Below are 19,949 nucleotides of genomic sequence, written 5' to 3'. Positions count from 1 at the left end.
AGATTTCAACGAAACTTTGTATATAAATACCTAACCTCTCAACAGTGATGTTTGGCTCGTGACAAATTTTCTATTTTGCTTTGCTTCGCGGGTTATACAGATATTGGAGGAACGACCGGCTTTTCTACCGGCCGATTTAATCAAGCGCTTTATACGTATAGCCGTATAACTCGCAAACGAAGGCAAAACGAAAAAATTGTAAACATCACCGTTGCTGAGGTTAGGTATTTAAACACCAAGTTTCATTCAAATCTGTTCAGTAGTTTGGAAAAAAATTCTTGATTACTGCGAATTTAAGCACGTACGCGTATTGCTGTTTATATAATCACGAATGAGGGTGAAATGAAAAAAATCGCGAACGAAGGCACAATCGAAAAAATTTACACGTGCTAAACATTACCGTCCGGTAGTTAGGACTGTAAATTCAAAATTTCGTTCGAATCTGTTCAGTAGCTTGGAAGAAATTACTTGATCACTGTGAATTTTGGCCTGTTTTGCCATATATGTGTGTAACTATGGCAATAACAAACGATGGCAAAATTCAAACAATTTTCACGAGCAAAACATTATCGCTAGGTCCTAATGAATACGTGTACCAAGTTTCATCAAGTTAAGTTCATTAGTTTGAGAGATATTCCTCGATCATTGAATTTGGAAATTGGCCGTGAGACCGGCCGTTAATTTGTCCGATTCGTAAACTCAGGAGAGGTTAAAAAACGATCTGGGTGAAAAAACCATCGCTGCATGGGAGTCATGTGCTGCACGTGTTGTGTACAAACTACAAATCGTCAAACAAACGTTCGAACTTCTTACATTGACTTCGGACTACCTCCTACCGCCCCCCTGCCGCCCTCTTCTTCATTACCGTCCCCCAAATCCTTCCACCGCCCCTAGGGGGCGATATCGCCCACTTTGGGAACCACTGATATAATAGATTTAAAAGAAAATAAACAGATTAAATGTGGTGTCTGATAGCTACACTGGCAGCACTCGGGCGCGACTGAAAATTTTGATTGATTCGTAATTTTATTCGATTTGAAGTGTGAACTCATCAGGATAGCACGACCCTCACTAACTTCAGAAACTGATTTTATTTTGATATTACTTTAATATTGAATATTTATTTTTATCTTCGTGTATTTGATATTCCGTTGTAGAATTTTTTTACCTGAGCTGATTGTGTTCAGCATGTGATGAATACGAAATACCACCATCACGCAAGTAGCTTTTTGCTGCTCAAACTCAAAATGTTCACTTTCATTCAATTTAAACAGCTTTCACGTTAAAACTCGAGGTATAGATAAATATACATATATACCTATGATATGAAGTTTGTATAGGAAAATATTGACAGTTAATATAAAAGTGATGGGATTTAAAGTATAATCGAAGAAATAATATTTTATATCGCAAATGTTTACCATAAGATAATATCAGGTTTAACATAGGGATCCATCATCTTTGTTAAAAATCGGCGATGGTATGATTTAATTGAATTGAATATAAAGTTAATGCAAAGTTAATGCCATACTCTCACCAACCCCTCTTATATGAAGTTTATATGGAACATACAACAACGGGACAGTTCACTGTGTTCTCCAGTTCTAGATGAAAATATACGAACTGGAAGGACGAAATTTTACCACGTCATTGAAGATAATATTTATCAAATGCATACTGTTTGAAATTATGTTCCTTGGCTACAATTTGAGCGTCTGGATATGCAACATAAGTAGGTGTTGTCAATTGTTTCTCAGCATTAGTTTTGGTTCAAGACGAAAATGTTCCATTTCGGACAGAGCAGTTGCTTCTGAAATATATCCCTGCCTGGGAATGAAATTCGAAAGGAAGACTTTTTAATGAGTTATTTATATGCAACATTATATTCGCGTACGAGAAGCGAAAATAGGCAAATTTACTGAACAAATTTTATAACTACCAGCTGCAACCAGACTGGACAATCAAGAGTCAACAATACTATTAACAAACTCTAACAGTGAAAATCTCTAACTCTAACCAACCTTCAACACTCTCTTTTTGTCTTAGACTCAAGAGAATGATTCTCAAAGTGTGGAGCCCACTTTTGGAACAATGATCATATAAATTATTTGGTTATTAGCCTCTAAATTATTTCCTGATATGCTCCTAAATTTCTTGATTTGCATAATTTATCTACTGCTGAACTGAATCACATATGAACTTGGTTTTGACCGCAGATAGCCGAGCGTTGTATTCAGGCAAGACAGGAAATCATTGATGCTCAATGTCCTGTCGGATTAATGTTTGTAATAATGTCTGCGTTTTTGCGGCTTCAAACAAGAAAGTAGCGATTGACTCGACGAGAACTACCCGTATAAAAAGCACAACATGCAATCTTAGTCCATGTTCTGCTCAGACGCAGAAATCGTCGATCATTGATATGACTGGAATGAGGGTCAGGGAAAATCAAGGCCCAGGGTTGCTAAATGGGCCAATTTGCGGCCACATTTCGTAAACGTGGCCTTTTTTCAAAACATTGGCTTGTCAAAATTTATTTGGCTGCTTTGCCCGTCTGCTTTTTTTATGAAAAAGTATGTTACTTTCAAGTCACTCTTTACTCCTTATTTTTGTTCTTCACTTACAATTTCGTTTTGCTCAAGATGGGCAAATTTAAATTTTGATACCTAATAGGCTAATTGTTTCATAACTTCCTGGCAACACTGGCCGAGTGCCGCTTAATTCGGGCTACACCATGGTTGAAGCATGGGGTTATATACAGTTACCTATTCATATAAAAACCTGAAGCGTAAATGTGCGCACTGTAAATGGTTTTAACTACCTTAAATTTAAAACGTTGGTATTAATTTTAAATAGGGCCGATTTTGGCAATTTTTGTTTGCTAAATGGGCTTTTTTCTCTTGGCTTCATCTGGCAACCCTGTAAAAAATATCAAGCAGTGATCAGTTCAGTAGGTGGTAAGGCAGCAGTTGGGTAGGTGGTCGATGAATGTGTGTCCGCATCTATGACCAAATAGTGTTGCAGCTAAGCGTCTGATGGCTGAGGTATGCCAATCATGAAACACGTCTCTAAAGAAGAGATTCAAGTGTGAAAAATTATTGTCAAAAGTCTCGTTAGAAATTTCAAGATTTGTTTGAATCTTCGTTTGTTTGTTCTTGCGTGACGAAGAAAATTAAATTATCTCCTGCATATAAGTGTGAACATTTTAAGAAGAGGAATTATTCTGTCAACCAGATTTTCTAACTAAACTGGCGTAGAGACTTGATTTCATCAAGTGATAATATATAGAGTATTCCTTCAAGCTTCAACGACCACACACCAAATGTCTCCCAGTAGGGGAGTTGCATTACAACAGCCTTCGACGATCTTCGGAGCTCGACCGGGAAGTTTCATGTGGCCTGGTACCTCCTAAGGCTAAAAGTTCGCGCAACTTATGAAAAACTTATAATGACCTGGAGTAGATGACCAAAATTTTCCGATCGATGAAATGTAAAATTTTGATTCGAATCTTTGTTTGAAATGCTGTGTGTTGTACAACGCATCGTTCGCGTCGAAGGAAATCACCCAATCCCAGCTTACGGTCTTTGTCCGTTACTTCATAATATTATTTTTAATATTTGTAAGAAATTGAAACCTTCGGCCTTGTTTCTATATGCACTATTCGTCGTAATCATAAGAGTTGTTTGTAGTTTTATCTATAACCATTTACCTAAAAACTTTGCACGTGTTCGTTCGAGCGCATACCGGGCTGTTGAGAGCACTTCATTTCTCACCGGACTGCACCTCCCTCGCCTCCAACAAGTATCCTGCAATTGTCAGGTAGCACAAACGTCTCAACAGCTTCAGGATATAATCATGTAAACTACTTTGCAACGCTTGAACTACGTATTGGTGTTTTCTACTCGCCTAATTTGTCTGCCAAACATCTGTTACGAAATAAATGGCGCTGATGAAGTACATATATTGGAGTTAACCTAACTTCTCACGGTGCCGAGCTTCAATCGCGTAGGGCCGCTGCCAGAAGGGCGATCTGTGGAGGGGCGAGGAGCTTCCATGGTTGGCGCTGCTACGAGAGTTGGGCCTGTAACTGCCAACGGTTCAGCTTTCCCCAGCAACGGTTTCGCTGCCCTCGGACCTTCTCAACTACAAGGTGAAGCTTCAAAAAATATAATGTTATGTTTACCTAAAGTTCTAACTTGAAATATTTGAAGATTTTATTATGTTGACAAATAAAAGTTCATAAATAAAAAGTAATGTGACGTAATGTGTAATGTGTTCTCCAAATTGCCATGAATAATTATCAGTAATCTCTCGAGATTATCTACGGTAAAGTATTTTCTGTTACGAAAATTCGACGAAGACGAATTGTCATAGTAGGATCTTGTGCAGCAAAAAGTATGTGTTGATAGTCAAACATTGGTAGCCAAGGAAGAGACAACCGCAATGTCGCAGAATTATATTTCGCCTTTTCATAAGGGATTTTGAACCCTTTTTCTGAACTCCAGTGTAAGGTGGCTAATATAGAGCAAAGTAAGTCCCAGGAAACGTTCATTTTACCATCATCACGTGTTGTTGACTATGAATGTATTAACTTAACGCATAAACGAAACGCTGAACTTGCGGTGCCTTGCCAACGCCACTTTTAGAATTGATAATGCAGTAAAAGTTAACAAATCGCGCAAGGGATTTTTGATGCCGTTTATGACACAGGTAATACGCCAAAAAAAAAACCACATCAACGTTGATTTGAAGGTAATTTAATAAATTTATGGTATTGGTATTCAGGTGGAAGTAACACCCGCGCCATATATTTTTCGATGCCATTTATTGTACAGGTATTGCATCAAAAGGTAGCCACATCGCTGTGGATTTCCCAAATACATTCATGGTACTGGTACTCCCGGACAAGGAACTACCGCACCACGTAATTCCTAATACCCGCTCGTGAAATTTGTGCACCGATACAAATTGATTACATTATTATCAAAATATATATATAGTGACACGCTGGGCTGCGTGAAGCACTGCTACGTCCTTTTTTCCGGGCCAAATTGGGTCATTCTGACCCAAATTAATATAAAAGTGCATAGCTTTTTGGACAAAATTCCATTAATATCTCTAAGTATACTGCGCGGAGCAGTACTTGAACCCTTGCGTGGTGCAGTAGGTCTGACCTTGTGTTGGAAGTAACACCCGCGCCATATATTTTTCGATGCCATTTATTGTACAGGTATTGCATCAAAAGGTAGCCACATCGCTGTGGATTTCCCAAATAAATTCATGGTACTGGTACTCACGTACAAGGTACTACCGCACCGCCTAATTCCTAATACCCGCTCGTGAATTTGTGCACCGATATAAATTGATTACATTATTACCTAACGATACATGTATATAGTGACACACTGGCTGCGTGAAGTACCGCTACGTCCTTTTTTCCAGGCCAAACTGGATCATTATGACCCAAATTAGTGTAAAGGTTCATAGCTATTTGGACAAAATTTCTTTAATATCTCTGAGTATACTGCGCGGAGCAGTACTTGAACCCTTGCGTGGTGCAGTAGGTCTGACCTTGTGCAGTGTACTAGAGGCTGGACTGCAATGCAGTATATCGCTGCGTCAACAAGGAGGGCGATACGCCGCACTCGCCGAACTCCCTTGCTTCCTTACCAGTGCAGTTGTGTGTTGCTCACTCAATTGTGGTTAATAACCTTCTGGGGGTCATTTGTCATATATATTGTGAATGATGAAAGGGTAAAAATGCTTTTTTTTAGTTCTTAGTCAGCCACGTATATAAGGGTGAAAAACTTGTTACATTTTTTTACGATGTGAAATAATTATGTAAAAACAGAAAAAACTACATATGTGCTCAAAAAATGGAAAGTATATTTTAAGTATATAGACTATATTATGTATTTTTTCTCCTAAGAATATTTTGAGTAAAACTTGGAAAACGACGTAGAATTTCAAGTATGAACTCGGTGCATTTCATTCATGATCTCTAATTGTTGGCTGCTACCCAAATTAGTTCATAGCTTTCACTCCACCAATTAAGTTGTTATGAGTCGTCATTTACTACTGTGTTTTATTTAGTTGTTTGTCCGCAATTGGCCGTCTCTCTGTCCCTCATGCTTCCTCGCTGCGACACTCAAAACACTGCGGTGTTATCAAGGGGTTACAAACGTCCTGCCCTTCAAACTCCCTGCCATTTTACATCCATCTGAGATTTTACATCCATATAAAAAGGGGCTAAACTTTAATGTCCTTAATTTATTAAGCTTTAAGCTTTTGATGGCATAATAGGTTAAAGTCAAATATTTTTTTTTATTTTAATAGAGCCTTGCTTCTGAGCGCACAATAGACAGACATGAAACGTTATTCTGTTTGAACCTCGCTTCTGAAAGTCTTATGGTCTGAATTAAAATTTGTGTTATTCTGTTTGAGCCTCGCTTCAGCAAGCACAACAGACTGAAATCAGGTGTTTTTTTTATCTTTTCAAGCCTTGAATTCAAGCGTGCGATTCCCTTTATGTAGTGAACGGCTGAGCCCTGATGCTGCTGCTGCTGCGCACGTTTGTCTCATGCAGTGTGTGTGTCATATGTCAATCAACTTTGGGTCTATTAATGTTCCCATTCCGCAATGGTAGGAGCTTTTCTGAGAAAATACAAGAGTTGAACTTCGCTACAGTAACAATCCAATAAATTAATCGTTGCGTACTGCAAGAAGTAAAGCGATTGTCTTTGCCGGCCAATATGATTTTTAATTATTATTTAAATTCTGGTCTCACCTACCGTAGATTTATATGACAATTTTGTGTTGACCGAAACTTTCCTTCAAAATAAGATTTATAAGCTTTGCTTTTTAGGAATTTTTGTAGTGAATGAAATCATGTAAAACGCTTTCTACCGGCTCTTTAAGTCGAATTTTTTCATGATAAAATTTCTTATTGCACTATAATTGCAGGCTGAAAGTGTATGGAGACGCTCTTTAATCACTACTGCCTCCAAAGCTCCATATATTAAATGTTCTTTATTGTTTTTTTATAACAGAATTCTATTGAATTCTATTTTTCTTAAACCATACAACCTATACGAAAACTTGCACTGAAACCCTTCAAACAAGTTCGGCGAGTGCATGATTAGAAAATCCAATAACCATAATCGGCTGACAAATCTTGTGCCCTAGTTTTTGTTGCGTTGACTCAAGTAATGGACCTCCAACTGCCTATTACACTAAGGAGTCTGGACCAGCACTTAGTATAGGGAGCCTCAAGCTTGCGATGCTCGACTTGCGTGCGGTCACGGTTATGGGGTCAGGTTATCTTGATCGTCCTGAGGAAGAGCATGCGTTCCAATAATGCCGTGGTTTCAAGGACAGTCAATGAGACTCATTTGCCCTTGCAACTCCTAACTTACGTGTTTTGTGTAGGATATAAATGCACTTTAGAAAGCATGCGACTTCGGGGACAGAGAAGACCGAATAATTGTGTCTGTTTCGGGTATTTTCGGATTCCATGTCAATACGTATTTTTCAACATATGGCCATTTTTATATGTGATAGCCGACTTAGATATCAAATAGAAGGGCTTTGCATGGGATATTATATAATACAATTTGTAAGGTTAGCGAGCGACTCGCCAATCTGATTCTCTACGGGCCTGAAAAAGACTGTCAACGGCTTGATAAGCGACCAATTCGAGCGGTGGCCAGAAGCTAAGCCAGGCAAATTTAACTCACTCTGCTTACCGTGATTGATATCGTCTATTTGTTCGTTCTCTGCAATGTTAGGGAATGTAAAATATGATAATCATCTGCATTCAACCACAATATGGTTCAATCATTCATATTCGAGACGCCGCAACTATCGTCATTACCTCGTAACGGCAATTTTGCTTCAACGGAATCGTCTTGATCGATGTCCGCTTCTTACTTCTCTTGGCCTGAAGCTCTGCAGCAGCAACAACTGCTTCTGCTTCTCCTGGTGCTGCTGATGATCTTGCTGCTCCCTTAGCGCCTGCTGCTCCCTCATCGCCTGCTGCTCCCTCATCNCTCAGCGCCTGTTCTTCCCTCAGCGCCTGCTGCTCCCTCAGCGCCTGTTGAGTGGCTCGTCGCATGACCGCCCTGTCCTCCAGCATGTCCGCCTGACCGACCGCATAGCAATTTGCCGCGACACCAAAACTATTTTGTGCAATACCATTATTCAGCGCGTCAACTCAGTGAAGCTTGCTTACTTGGAATATGTTCCTCTGTAACTATAAGCTGGATACCTTGTCCTATGCTGCTTGATCTGTTATATAAAAACACTTAAATAGTGGGAAAAGTCTAGCCATTCGAAATTGTACTTAACGTGTAATATTTCAGGTGCCTATTTTCCGGTGTCTTCGTTATTCTCATGCTGAGCGCAAAATTGTTCTGCAGGTTTCATTATAAACTCAAATGGAATTTTTCTCTGAACTGCTTTAATGGAGGGTATTTTATTTACTATACTAGTATATGGTTAATATATTCAATGGATATCGCTGGCCACATTTTTTTTGACACTCCAACTAATTCGTCTTCGATTGACATATTTTATATTATATTCATTACGTTAGGCTGCATTTAACTCATGACAGTTAACAACCATATACTCGTCTGTGATAAACAGCAATCATTCTCTACATATTATAAATGATAATTTTATGATTTATTTATTTATGTTAGACGTTTCCTCCTTGTTGCAGACTCGCCCCTCCATGACGGCGCTGGTGAAGAAAGGAGGTGAGATACCTTACAACTATCATTAAGTTCAAAATAGTTGATGAATTTGATATCTATAGATAAGTTTATTATACGATTTTTTTTGGCCGAGCTATTCACGTAGATTAATAAATAATTGAAATAAGAACAAAATATTGCACAGTATGAAATTTCGCACCACTTTCAAACTAATGAGTAATAAACTCAGGCCTTACCAATAGATGCCATCGGTCCAAAAAGCAGCATGTAATGAAGTTGATGTGATGAAAGCCTGCCAATAGCTTACTTTGCACGCTTCTGTATGGCGAGTAATTCTGATGGAAATGGTCGTAAAGTCAGGCACTTGTAGGTGATGTATGCCCATGTAATAACGCAAAGCCAATAATGTCGCATTTCTCGTTCACCTTGAACACAAACGCCTTGCTGTCTTTATGCTGTTAACGATGATTTGAAGTCCGAAAAGTTGCAGGCTCTGGGCAAGGGGTTGTCCAAAAATCACCAGTTCGTTACGTGAGAATTAAGAGTGAACTTAAGGCTAGTGATGAATGACGGCTAAGCTGGCTTATAGGCAACACCGACGTTCATGTTAGACCTTTTTTGACAGAATAGCGTTCAATGTTAGTTTTTCCTAGATTTTGTAGTTAATTTTAGGTAGAATTTATGAACATATTGGAGTTTTAGAAGCAATTTGTTTGACTTATTCTGTCAGTTCAGTACCTAAATGAAAGACTATATTGTGTGAATCATTCCATTATCCTCATCTCGGCCGACCGCTGTATAATCACGCCCGCTCGAGTTGTGTTCCATGCATAAGGTTAATGACCCTGCAATAGATCGGCTCCAGGTGTTGGGCTGAAGTTATAACAAGAGCGCGCACCAGCAACTTTGTCAATAAGGCACTCATGGGGCAAGTCCCGATTGTTGATTAACTTTTTGGGTAAGTGGCAGGCGCGAGTTGTGCATGTGATGAAGGCTATGATGTCTGACGGTGCCATGCTTACGTGATATGTTTACAGTGATCAGAGTCAAGGCTTGTTGATTCCACTAAAGACGGCACTGGATGTGCGAGCACGTAACGCTGAAACAATATTACCTATACTTGCAAATTCGTTTATCAACTCCGAAATTGCAACGAAGAATGAACTACCATGTTTTGTACAGAGCGCCAATTCCATTGATACTTATCATACTACGAGAGTTTTATCATGTAAAACAAAGTAATATCAATTGAGAGTGTATTCCTCGCAATTATTCGAGCACGTTTCATTAACATAACCTGTCTGAAGTAATCGAATTTATAATAGGCCTGCGGGCGAGTTAAACATGGAGCAGCATATTTCATTGAAGCTTGATTACCCATTCCGTGGAAACATATGCGTGTAGCGGCATCACTATAGAAGTCATTAAGACGATAGCTCACGCGATACGGCTTATCGCAGTACGGACCTTAAGGTTTCTTAATTGGGAACGCGTTCCACAACAGCTCATCCTTGGCCTTCTTAGGAGAAATCGCCTCAGGTCTTCTCATTATCTACTGGAATAAACCGAGACGGATCATGCATCGATTAGCTCACCTCGTTGATACGGCGACGCATGCTGCAGTGATCTGGTTAACGGTATTGTGTTGGAAGTATTTCTTTGCATCGAGCCATTGTCAGATGTCTGTTTTTAGGTATTTGCATACATTCGATTTACTATTTGCAGCAAAAAATACATAGATTAGGTTTGATGATTTTTTTATGCGAAAATGTGTAAAAATTTCCAAAATTTAAAATTCAATTTCCAAAATAATATAACAATTGGGAACCTTTATACGATCATGGTGTACATCGAAAGGCTATAAGAGTTTATTGGCTGGACAATAATTAATGTATTGGTAGTTCTGATGACGGATCCAGCCATTTATTATCTGAACGCCTGAGTCCTGGTGACACAAAGGCACGTCATCGGCCCGTTACCAGAACGAGTCTCCTCAACTGCGAGATCCCCCATTGTGTTGGGAGCTATTCCAGTCTCTGCACCTATACATATATATGCTCCTTCATGGCTGCCGCTGTTGTTATATGGCTGCAGTACATTAACCGGTTATTGTTCTGTCGATAGCCTCTGACCTCAGAGATGTTTGTGTTTGAAGTATTTCTTGGCATCGAGCCATTGTTGAATGTCTGCTTTTAGGTATTTGCGTACATTCGATCTAATATTTGAAGCAAAAAATACATGGATTAGGTTTGATGGTTTTTTGTGCAAAATCTTGTAAAAAATTTCCAGTATACCGTCATTCAATTTTCAAAATAATATACCAATTGGGAACCTTTATACGATCATGGTGTACATTAAAAAGCTATAAGAGTTTAGTGGCTGGACAATAATAAATGTATTGGTAGTTCTGGTGACGGATCCAGCCATTTATTACCTGAACGCCTGAGTCTTGGCGACACAAAGGCACGTCATCGGCCCGTTACCAGAACGAGTCTCCTCAACTGCGAGATCCCCAATTGTGTTGGGAGCTATTCCAGTCCTCGCATCTATACATATATATGCTCCTTCATGGCTGCTGCTGTTGTTATATGGCTGCTCTACATTAACCGGTTATTGTTCTGTCGATAGCCTCTGACCTCAGAGATGTTCACCTCCGATCACTTGGTAGCCAGCACGATAGTTGATGTGATGCGTGAAAAATTATCATATGTAAGTGGACTGACATAGTCAACCGTCGGGGTATAAAATATCATCATCCGGCCTACAGTAACAATCATCAGATGTAGGCTGTTGCACTGATCAGTTATTGCTCTTCGAGGCATGACGGAAATGTAAATTTAGTATAAAGTAAGTCCAGTATTGTCTTGAGTGACCTGCCCACAGAACTAAAAAAATATTGTTTGAATTGTCCTCTGCGAAATCCATTTTATTTAATAATAGCATTCGAAATCCACCCTGATGGATATTGATAAACTGCATAATCTTTAGCCTTTCAGATCAAAATTTCAAAATTAATTTATCATTTTAGATGAAGTAATTTAAAGTTGATTTGTATTAATAGCTAACTTTCTGAGGAGGTCATGCAATCGCTCTAAATGGAGGGAGATAAATATAGCTGCCGATCCCAGTCTGGCGGACGCCAGACTGGGATCGTTATATTCACTGGCATCAGCGCATGAAACTTTAGTTAATATATTTTTGAAAATTTTTTATTGATATGACGAGCATACTTTATTTATTTTGTGTTTGTCTTTGTGGTGAAATTCCTTTATTGGCATTTGCTCTTGTACTGAGTTGAAATGTTGGTCATGAGAAACAAATGTCAAAGTGAGTGTTTGAAACTTTTGAAGAATTCTTGTACTTCATATTTTAGTTCATATTGCATTTTTTAACTATAATCTGTTCGTTTCCATTTTTAGTGCTTGTCAGGTTCCATAAATTGTCGATTCCTGGATTTCATGCTTGTATCATGATCATTTATTTTTATGCGTTAGTTAATCACATATAAAATATATGTTATTACAAAAAATTAATAATGTTTTATTAATATCATCACTAACTTGATGTGTTTTAATTCTCTCATGATCTCATATTTCATTTGTGTCATGACCTTCCCTAATAACCACGTACCATTTGGCGTAATATTTTTTCAGCTCTTCAAGAACTTCTTGTCGAATGAAGAAACAAAGATTAACATCATAATGAACATTTTATTGAGATGTTTGGCACCAACATGCAGCGTTATGTTCGAACACGTGTTTAATTGCGATCACCTTAGAGACGAAAGGCATGTAGCTCAACTGGCTCGTTGACGCATCGATCTTGCGTGTTGGTGCGATCGTACACCGTTTGCTTGAGGCCACTTAGCAGGAGCCAACTGAATATGTTCTGCCAACAATAACATGCACGACTGCACTGGCTTCTGTTTCCTTGTCTTGCAATTCTAAAGTAAACTTCGTTGCGAAGTAACGTGTAAAACCAAAAATTCGTGAACTCAAACTGCAACAAGGAAAATTTTCCCCGTCGTTTTCTTGATAAAGTAAGCTAACAGGTCTCAATCGTGTTCCAGTGTGCATTTTACTAATTGTTTGTACCAAGAATTTCACAATTTTATGCGAATTATTTTTCTGATTTGAATATACTTTGCGAATATTTGATATCATAATCACATCTGAACTTCCCATGACAGTCATGTGAATGGTACTGAGGTACAACGTTTTTTCTCTATTTCCTGCCTTGCACATGTGTTCTTCAATTATGCCTATGGTTTTCGATACGTCAGTGATGTTTGGTCGCCCGTTTAAGTGCTCTTGACTTTTCATGCACGTATGAAAAGCAATATAGAAATTTCTAGTCAGAATCCGTCCATAGTGTCCATTCACACTGCGTACTCAATGACCCTGATTAAAGAGTGGTGGCAGGAACAATACTAGGGCAGTAATTCAATAACGCCTTGTCGCCATGTGGTAGTATAGCAAAAGTTCGAATTGATGCACAATTTACTTTGAAGTCTGTATTAATTTGCTTTTTGCTGAAAAATTTGTTCGCAATTCTTGCTTTCATAAGTGTATTAGTGGCAAAATTTTGGTTAGGAGGAGGCAATTCTAAGTTGGCACGACGACTATAAAAGAGAAATGAGCAACCGAAGTGAGGAAAAAAATGATATGCCACCTTCTGTTTGTAATATGGTAGTGCGTAGTGCGAGTTTTTCATCTAATAACACTAATCTCACCCAGTTATCACTCAAAACGATTTAAGTGTACGAATCGGGTCATCTTTACAATGATGTGAACAAGTTAAGGTGGTAAAATTTTTATTTTCTACATTGTATTTGTACTCGCATATTCGTGTTATAGCGAAGTTTGTCACGATATCAAACGAGTGTGTTAGTGAAGGATATGTTTGACTCGTCCGTGACAAATAAATTCATCTTCACGATCTTCCGGCGTTCCGAACCAATAACTCGCGAACAAATCATGCTTATGTTTACGTATTCTGTTAATTCCTGCTCTCGTAGAGTTGATTGTTAGTCAGAACAACAACTCCCTTTGTTCTTCACGACTCCGTCGAAAAAATTCGCTTTGTTCTGCAGTTAACATGGCGGTCTATAGTGCCGTGACTCGCACCGCTGCTGTGTGGCTCACGTTTTTTATGTGGATGATACCAATAGCGACCATTTATTTTTACTGCAGAAAACTGGGGGCTATTCGGAGTAGGATGGATCGTAAATATCCTGTGATATTCTATAGGCTTTAGCGCATGTGCGGGAAATGCAGGTCTTGTTTACGGTGGACTTGAATGACTCGCGCAGTATTTGCTGGATCATAACATTTATGTAAACATTGAATGTATTATCTATATACCTGAACTCGGTGTTAACTGATGCACATCACAAACATTCATTGAATGATATTTTATGCAGCAAATTTAACTATCAATCTCCTGATGACATTACTGTTCCAGCTATACGGGGTCTTCTACCTGTAAATTCAAAGCTGCACGTTATCTCTGTTCCTCTCTTGGACTTATGTCCTGCATATTTAATTGCGAGTTCCTTTGTTCCGCGCTCACTAGAATCTTGATTGTAGTTTAGTTGAAAGCTCTTCCTTTGTGCTTTGCGTTGAACAAATTAATTTGAGACTCAATTATGCCGCAATATTGGCGTCCATATTAGCAACAGGAGCGCAGTCGCGGTAACGACCTAACGCTATTCTTAGCGAGGCTGTGAAGGTCAACAGTCACGACAATTGCCCTGCCTGCTCGACCAGTATACAGTATATGCCAGTCAGTACAGTACAGTATATGCCAGTCAGTATATACAGTACAGTATATGCCAGTCAGTACAGTACAGTATATGCCAGTTAGTACTGCAGGGTGCTGTCCGTGATGTATATTCTCTAGCCAGTTAGTACTGCAGGGTGCTGTCCGTGATGTATATTCTCTATCAGTATACAGTATATGACAGTCAATACTGCAGGGTGCTGTCCGTGATGTATATTCTCTATCAGTATACAGTATATGACAGTCAATACTGCAGGGAGCTGTCTGTGATGAGTCTTCGAAGAAACTCGTTTCTATCCACTTTTGATGAATGGATAAAGTGAAATTCTTGACTATTTTCATTAAATGTATCTAAATATGATGCGTTCGTGGACGCTTTCTCCCAGTTTCTTGCTGCGTGCGTGAAAAGTTTCAATGCGAAGCCCTCAAAGAACTCGTCCAGTAACGTCAGCAAGCTTAAAAAACTCTTAATGTTTAACTTTGATATATAGAAGCGCAGGCGTGTGCACCGCATGATCACGAACCGTTCGACCATGAGCCGCATGACTATGAGCTGCTCGACCACAAGTCGCATGACTATGAGCTGCTCGACCATAAGTCGCATTACTATGAGTTGCGCGATCATGAGCTGTACGACTATGAGCTGCTCGACCATAAGTCGCATTACTATGAGCTGCACGATCTTGATCTGTACGACTATGAGCTGCTCGACCACAAGTTGCATGACTATGAGCTGCTCGACCATAAGTCGCATTACTATGAGCTGCACGATCATGAGCTGTACGACTATATGAGCTGCTCGACCGCAAGTCGCATGACTATGAGCTGCACGATCATGAGCTGTACGACTATATGAGCTGCTCGACCACAAGTCGCATGACTATGAGCTGCACGATCATGAGCTGTACGACTATATGAGCTGCTCGACCACAAGTCGCATGACTATGAGCTGCTCGATCATGAGCTGTACGACTATGAGCTGCTCGATTATGAGCTGTACGATTATGAGCTGCTCGATCATGAGCTGTACGATTATGAGCTGTACGACTATGAGCTGCTCGATCATGAGCTGTACGATTATGAGCTGTACGACTATGAGCTGCTCGATCATGAGCTGCTCGATTATGAGCTGTACGATTATGAGCTGCTCGACCATGAGCCGCACTATTATGATCGCTATCAGTAATTGCAATCCCGTGTTTTTGCATCGCATTTGCATCGCTTATACACGAGTCTTTCGAACTTGTTTGTTTCTACATTTAGACAACAAAAATTCAAGTATTCATAAGAGCATGAAGGATCGTGAATATATGCCGAGAAATATAGTCTCGCTGAGAGGTAAAAACAAAAGTTATCGATAAAATCAGACGTGCTATGCGGTAGGTCGCACTTTAATATGTGTTTTTTTAGGGAATCATGTTCTCTACTTTCTCAATGAGCTCTTCATGGAAAAAAGAGTAATTATCTAAGAATTTTCTGTAATTCCCATTTGTACATAAAATAGACTAAATGTATAGGTAACCATTTTTGTAATCGATGGAACAGCGCAATCCATTATAATTGAAGCTTCATGCAAGAGTTTGCTAGGCATGGCAGTATACCTCATAGCTTTGTGTTGGGTGTAGACGTCTTGCGTGCTGTGCTAAGGTTATCGCCAAGTTCCGTAGTTAACTTGCCACATTCTTTGTTTTTTTTTCTGCTGCAAATTCATGGAAATCAATAGTACCTTTCGCGAAAAAATTTACGGCAACGGAGCGATATTGCATATGAAACTACATTTCTGGGACTTATTAAATTAGAGTTTTGTGAGTTGAAAATTCAATGATTGTTTTGAGGTTTATATCCGTACATCCTGGCCTAACATTAAACGTTTTCTAGCTGCAATAATGAAATTGTCCAAACTTTTCACTCATAAAGACGAGACGATGCTTCAAGAACATTCGATTTTCTTCGAACTGTGCTCTCCGGGGTCTATGATGTTGTTGCTGTCATATTACTATGGAGATAATAGATATTAGTTCAGTATCCGTAAGCCTTTAATCTTGAATTTTTTCATAGATTTTTTATTATGTAGCATTACTATTAAATGAATGGTAATTTCAATTAAGTACCCGGAGGTATTCACTCTCGCATTTTTTTGTAACCAAACAACAAATGTAATTTCTTGCCTCAGTCAACTGTAAACTCGCTCCTGGGATACGACTCTCGCTGGCAGACCTATTTAATTATGTTTATGCTGATGTATAAAGGAGTATCGTCGAATGCTTATGCATGCAGAATCTTGCCGTGTGCTTATACATATGAGGAATCTCGCAGTATATGCCAAAGTTTAGGCACGAAGAATCCTGTCTTTCTTTGTTCCAGCGCCCCAAGCAGTCCGCATAAACTGAGATTATAACTGAGGGTGAAGGTCACGGAGCTGTCGTAATAAAGAATCACAGCTTTGCATTGACCGGACAATTTGCAGCACGTGAGCTACTCATGACGTCATGCTTGTGACGTAATAACACCTACGTTACGACTCGACGATACATCAAAGCTTATGCTCTATAATCACTCGGACTACGCGGGAGTTGAAATTGCATGGCTCTGAAGCGGGATTAAGTTTCCTGAATACGAAAACCAAATCTTGCCAAGTGGAGTAAGGGAATTTTTCATAAGATTGCGTCACAACGACCGGCTGTTATAAACCTATCATTCAGTGAAATATTTTCAGTTTTTGTAGGAAATAATTTGTTCCTTCGTAATAGCTTATTTATTTTAGCTTAGATTTTATGAAACAAACTTCTTTTACTAAAAATGAAAACAGTCTGGTTTCAGATTAAATGTATGAATCATCCAAAGGAGCTGTAAAATTGGTTTAATCAATTAAACTTATTACTAGTACCCTATGATAATTATGGTTCTATATATAATTTATTTTCGTTCGTTAATTTCTAAACAGAAATTTGTTTAGATATGGGAACGATGACCAGCATTTCTGGCCCAGCTAGGTATTGTGTCTAAAACTCGAGTCTAGAATGAATTCATATCCTCTGATTGATGTTCTCTGCAGGTTCAACTCGGGTTGTTTTCATTTTACAGCCTGCGCTGTAAAACATGTTTAACATCCATGCATGATGGTTTTTGCATTGCGTGTGTAACGTAAAAAGATGAAAGTATTATTTTGATTGAAACACTTTGCAGAAGTTTTGTTTGGGCATGTTACTAAGGTGACCGGTGGAGTTTTGCATTGAATTTGTACCCGCATTTTCGTGATAGCAAAGTGCGTGCGTTAACAAACGTGCGTGTGTTAGTTAAGGATATGTTTGGCTCGTGCGTGACGAATAAATTATAGGCAAAGTTCATGATCTTCTGGCGTTACGAACAAATCGCGCGTGCACGCAACGCAGGATACGCTCCCCATGCGCTCACGTGAGGCAGTGAGCGCTCATCACGCGTTCACGCAGCGCAATGTATGCTCACCATGCGCTCACGTGAGGCAGTGAGCGCTCATCACTCGCTCACGCAACGCATTGTATGCTCACCATGCGCTCACGTGAGGCAGTGAGCGCTCATCACGCGCTCACGTAGCGCAATGTATACTCCCCGTGCGCTCACGTAAGGCAGTGAGCGCAGCGCTTACCACTCGCTCACGCAACTCAATGTATGCTCACCACGCAGGCAGGAATCTGGTATCACAGCATGTGCTCACCTCGCTTACCACATGCGCCTTCCATCAAGTTTTCACGTGATGTACGGATTGAATTCTTTATTCTGTAATAGTTAATAATGTAATGTCTTGCTGAATGTAAACAATTCAATCGTTTATTCCCGGTTATTATTTTGTATGATGCTCTTCTTTGTTATCAGCAGATTATTTAGGTGGCGGGAAGTGCACTATTTACTCTTCTATGTTTATAAGTGAAGTGTATGCTGATTTATTATATGATGCTTACAGATTATCGAGGCGGCGGGAAGTGCACTATTTATGCTACAATATCACCACGAGACGGGCTGCTGGCGCTGTCAGCATCTTCACTATGGTGAGAAGCAGGATATCGAATACTAAAATGTACGTAATTGAGTTAGTTTTTATTAATCTTGGAAAATTGCACTATTTTCGGCAATATGTTCTGGCGGGGTAAGTTTCAATGCTTGACAATTTTCCCCATGCGTGGGAATGACGCACTACTTCATCACCAAGCAAAAAAAAACATATTTCGTAACGTACATTTTGCATTATTTATACAACCTCTGGAGTACGTCCAGCAATATTTTGTTGGAACCGCTGAAAGTAAATGACAACTATCAAGTAAATTTCACAAGTCACTGAAGGGGGCATGCAAAGATTTTTCCCATTTTTACACATTCTTGGGACGCATTTTATTTTCTACTTTCTCACTACCCACTCTATTTTCAACATTCATGGTACACATTTAATTCTAAAGTTCTTTACCGTCAATAATTACTATAATAAATAATTGTGCCCATCATCATAATAATCATGCTAATCATCATAATAATCAGCGTTAATAGATGCGTGAAGATAATAATCTTGAATTTCAACAGCTCGGTTCTCTCTACCGCAGTATAAGCTGCTAGCGTTTCGGTTTGCTTAATTTCGCTATCCGTTCTTGGAGGAATTCTCAGCTGATGATTCTAAGGCATTTAGCAATTCCTCATAAATTAATTTGACTCTCAGTCCAATTTTCCTGTATTTACTGCAGCTTATGTTGTATTTAGCTCCCGCTATTCTAGGGTTGCGGTAGTAAGTTGCTTGTGTCTGCAAAATATATTTGCTTCCTCAATAGCTATTTTCAAACCGGTGTTAAAGAATTTACATCAATTATCAATATATGATAATTGATGCTATATTTCAAGCAATGCAATATTTCAAGCAATATCAAACTACAATATTTACATCATCATTGCAGCTTTAATTCTCATCTGTTAATATAAAGATAATAAATCAATAAATAAAATCATCTTCGCAGCCACAACGTGCCTGTAAAAATAAATTTATTTAATGATTTATTAACGTTAAAAATTAACGTTATATTAACGTTATTATAATGTAATATACAATTAACGTTAGTAACGTAAAAAATTAACTTGTTAAGGTTAATTAATTGGCGTATGTGTACGTATTTGAACAAGTCACTTCAAGAAAAGTAAGTTAAACATTATGCATGAATCCCGTAGATTCACTTAATGTCGTCCTCTGTTCATAGCCTTTCTCATTTGCAGTTCATCGACTACCTGTTTTTTTACTGATTTATAATATTTCTACGGGTATGATAAGATGCATTTTCTATATTCTGTGGATATCTGAACAGTTTTCAATGTTATTAATGCGTGAATGTCTGTGAACGAGAGTTGCTGTCTGTCTACCCATGATCATGATCGGTGCAGCGTTGAGTTATTAGTTTGCTAGTCCTGCGGGCTTACTAGTACTAATAACCGATGGGTTAT

The 19,949-nt window shown here is 38.9% G+C and overlaps 1 long non-coding RNA gene across 1 annotated transcript; it reads left to right on the top strand.

Moving 5' to 3' along the window:
• The first annotated feature begins 2,964 nt into the window (after positions 1-2,964).
• LOC108672992 lies at positions 2,965-18,518 on the top strand. Its single transcript, XR_001930946.1, has 3 exons — positions 2,965-4,147; positions 8,720-8,756; positions 18,436-18,518. It is a non-coding gene; the product is annotated as an uncharacterized LOC108672992 (long non-coding RNA).
• The last annotated feature ends 1,431 nt before the right edge of the window (positions 18,519-19,949 follow it).

Source organism: Hyalella azteca, unplaced genomic scaffold, assembly GCF_000764305.2.
Source record: "Hyalella azteca isolate HAZT.00-mixed unplaced genomic scaffold, Hazt_2.0.2 contig17751, whole genome shotgun sequence".
Classification (NCBI taxonomy): Eukaryota; Metazoa; Arthropoda; class Malacostraca; order Amphipoda; family Hyalellidae; genus Hyalella; species Hyalella azteca.
This window is presented reverse-complemented; position numbering and strand designations above follow the sequence as displayed.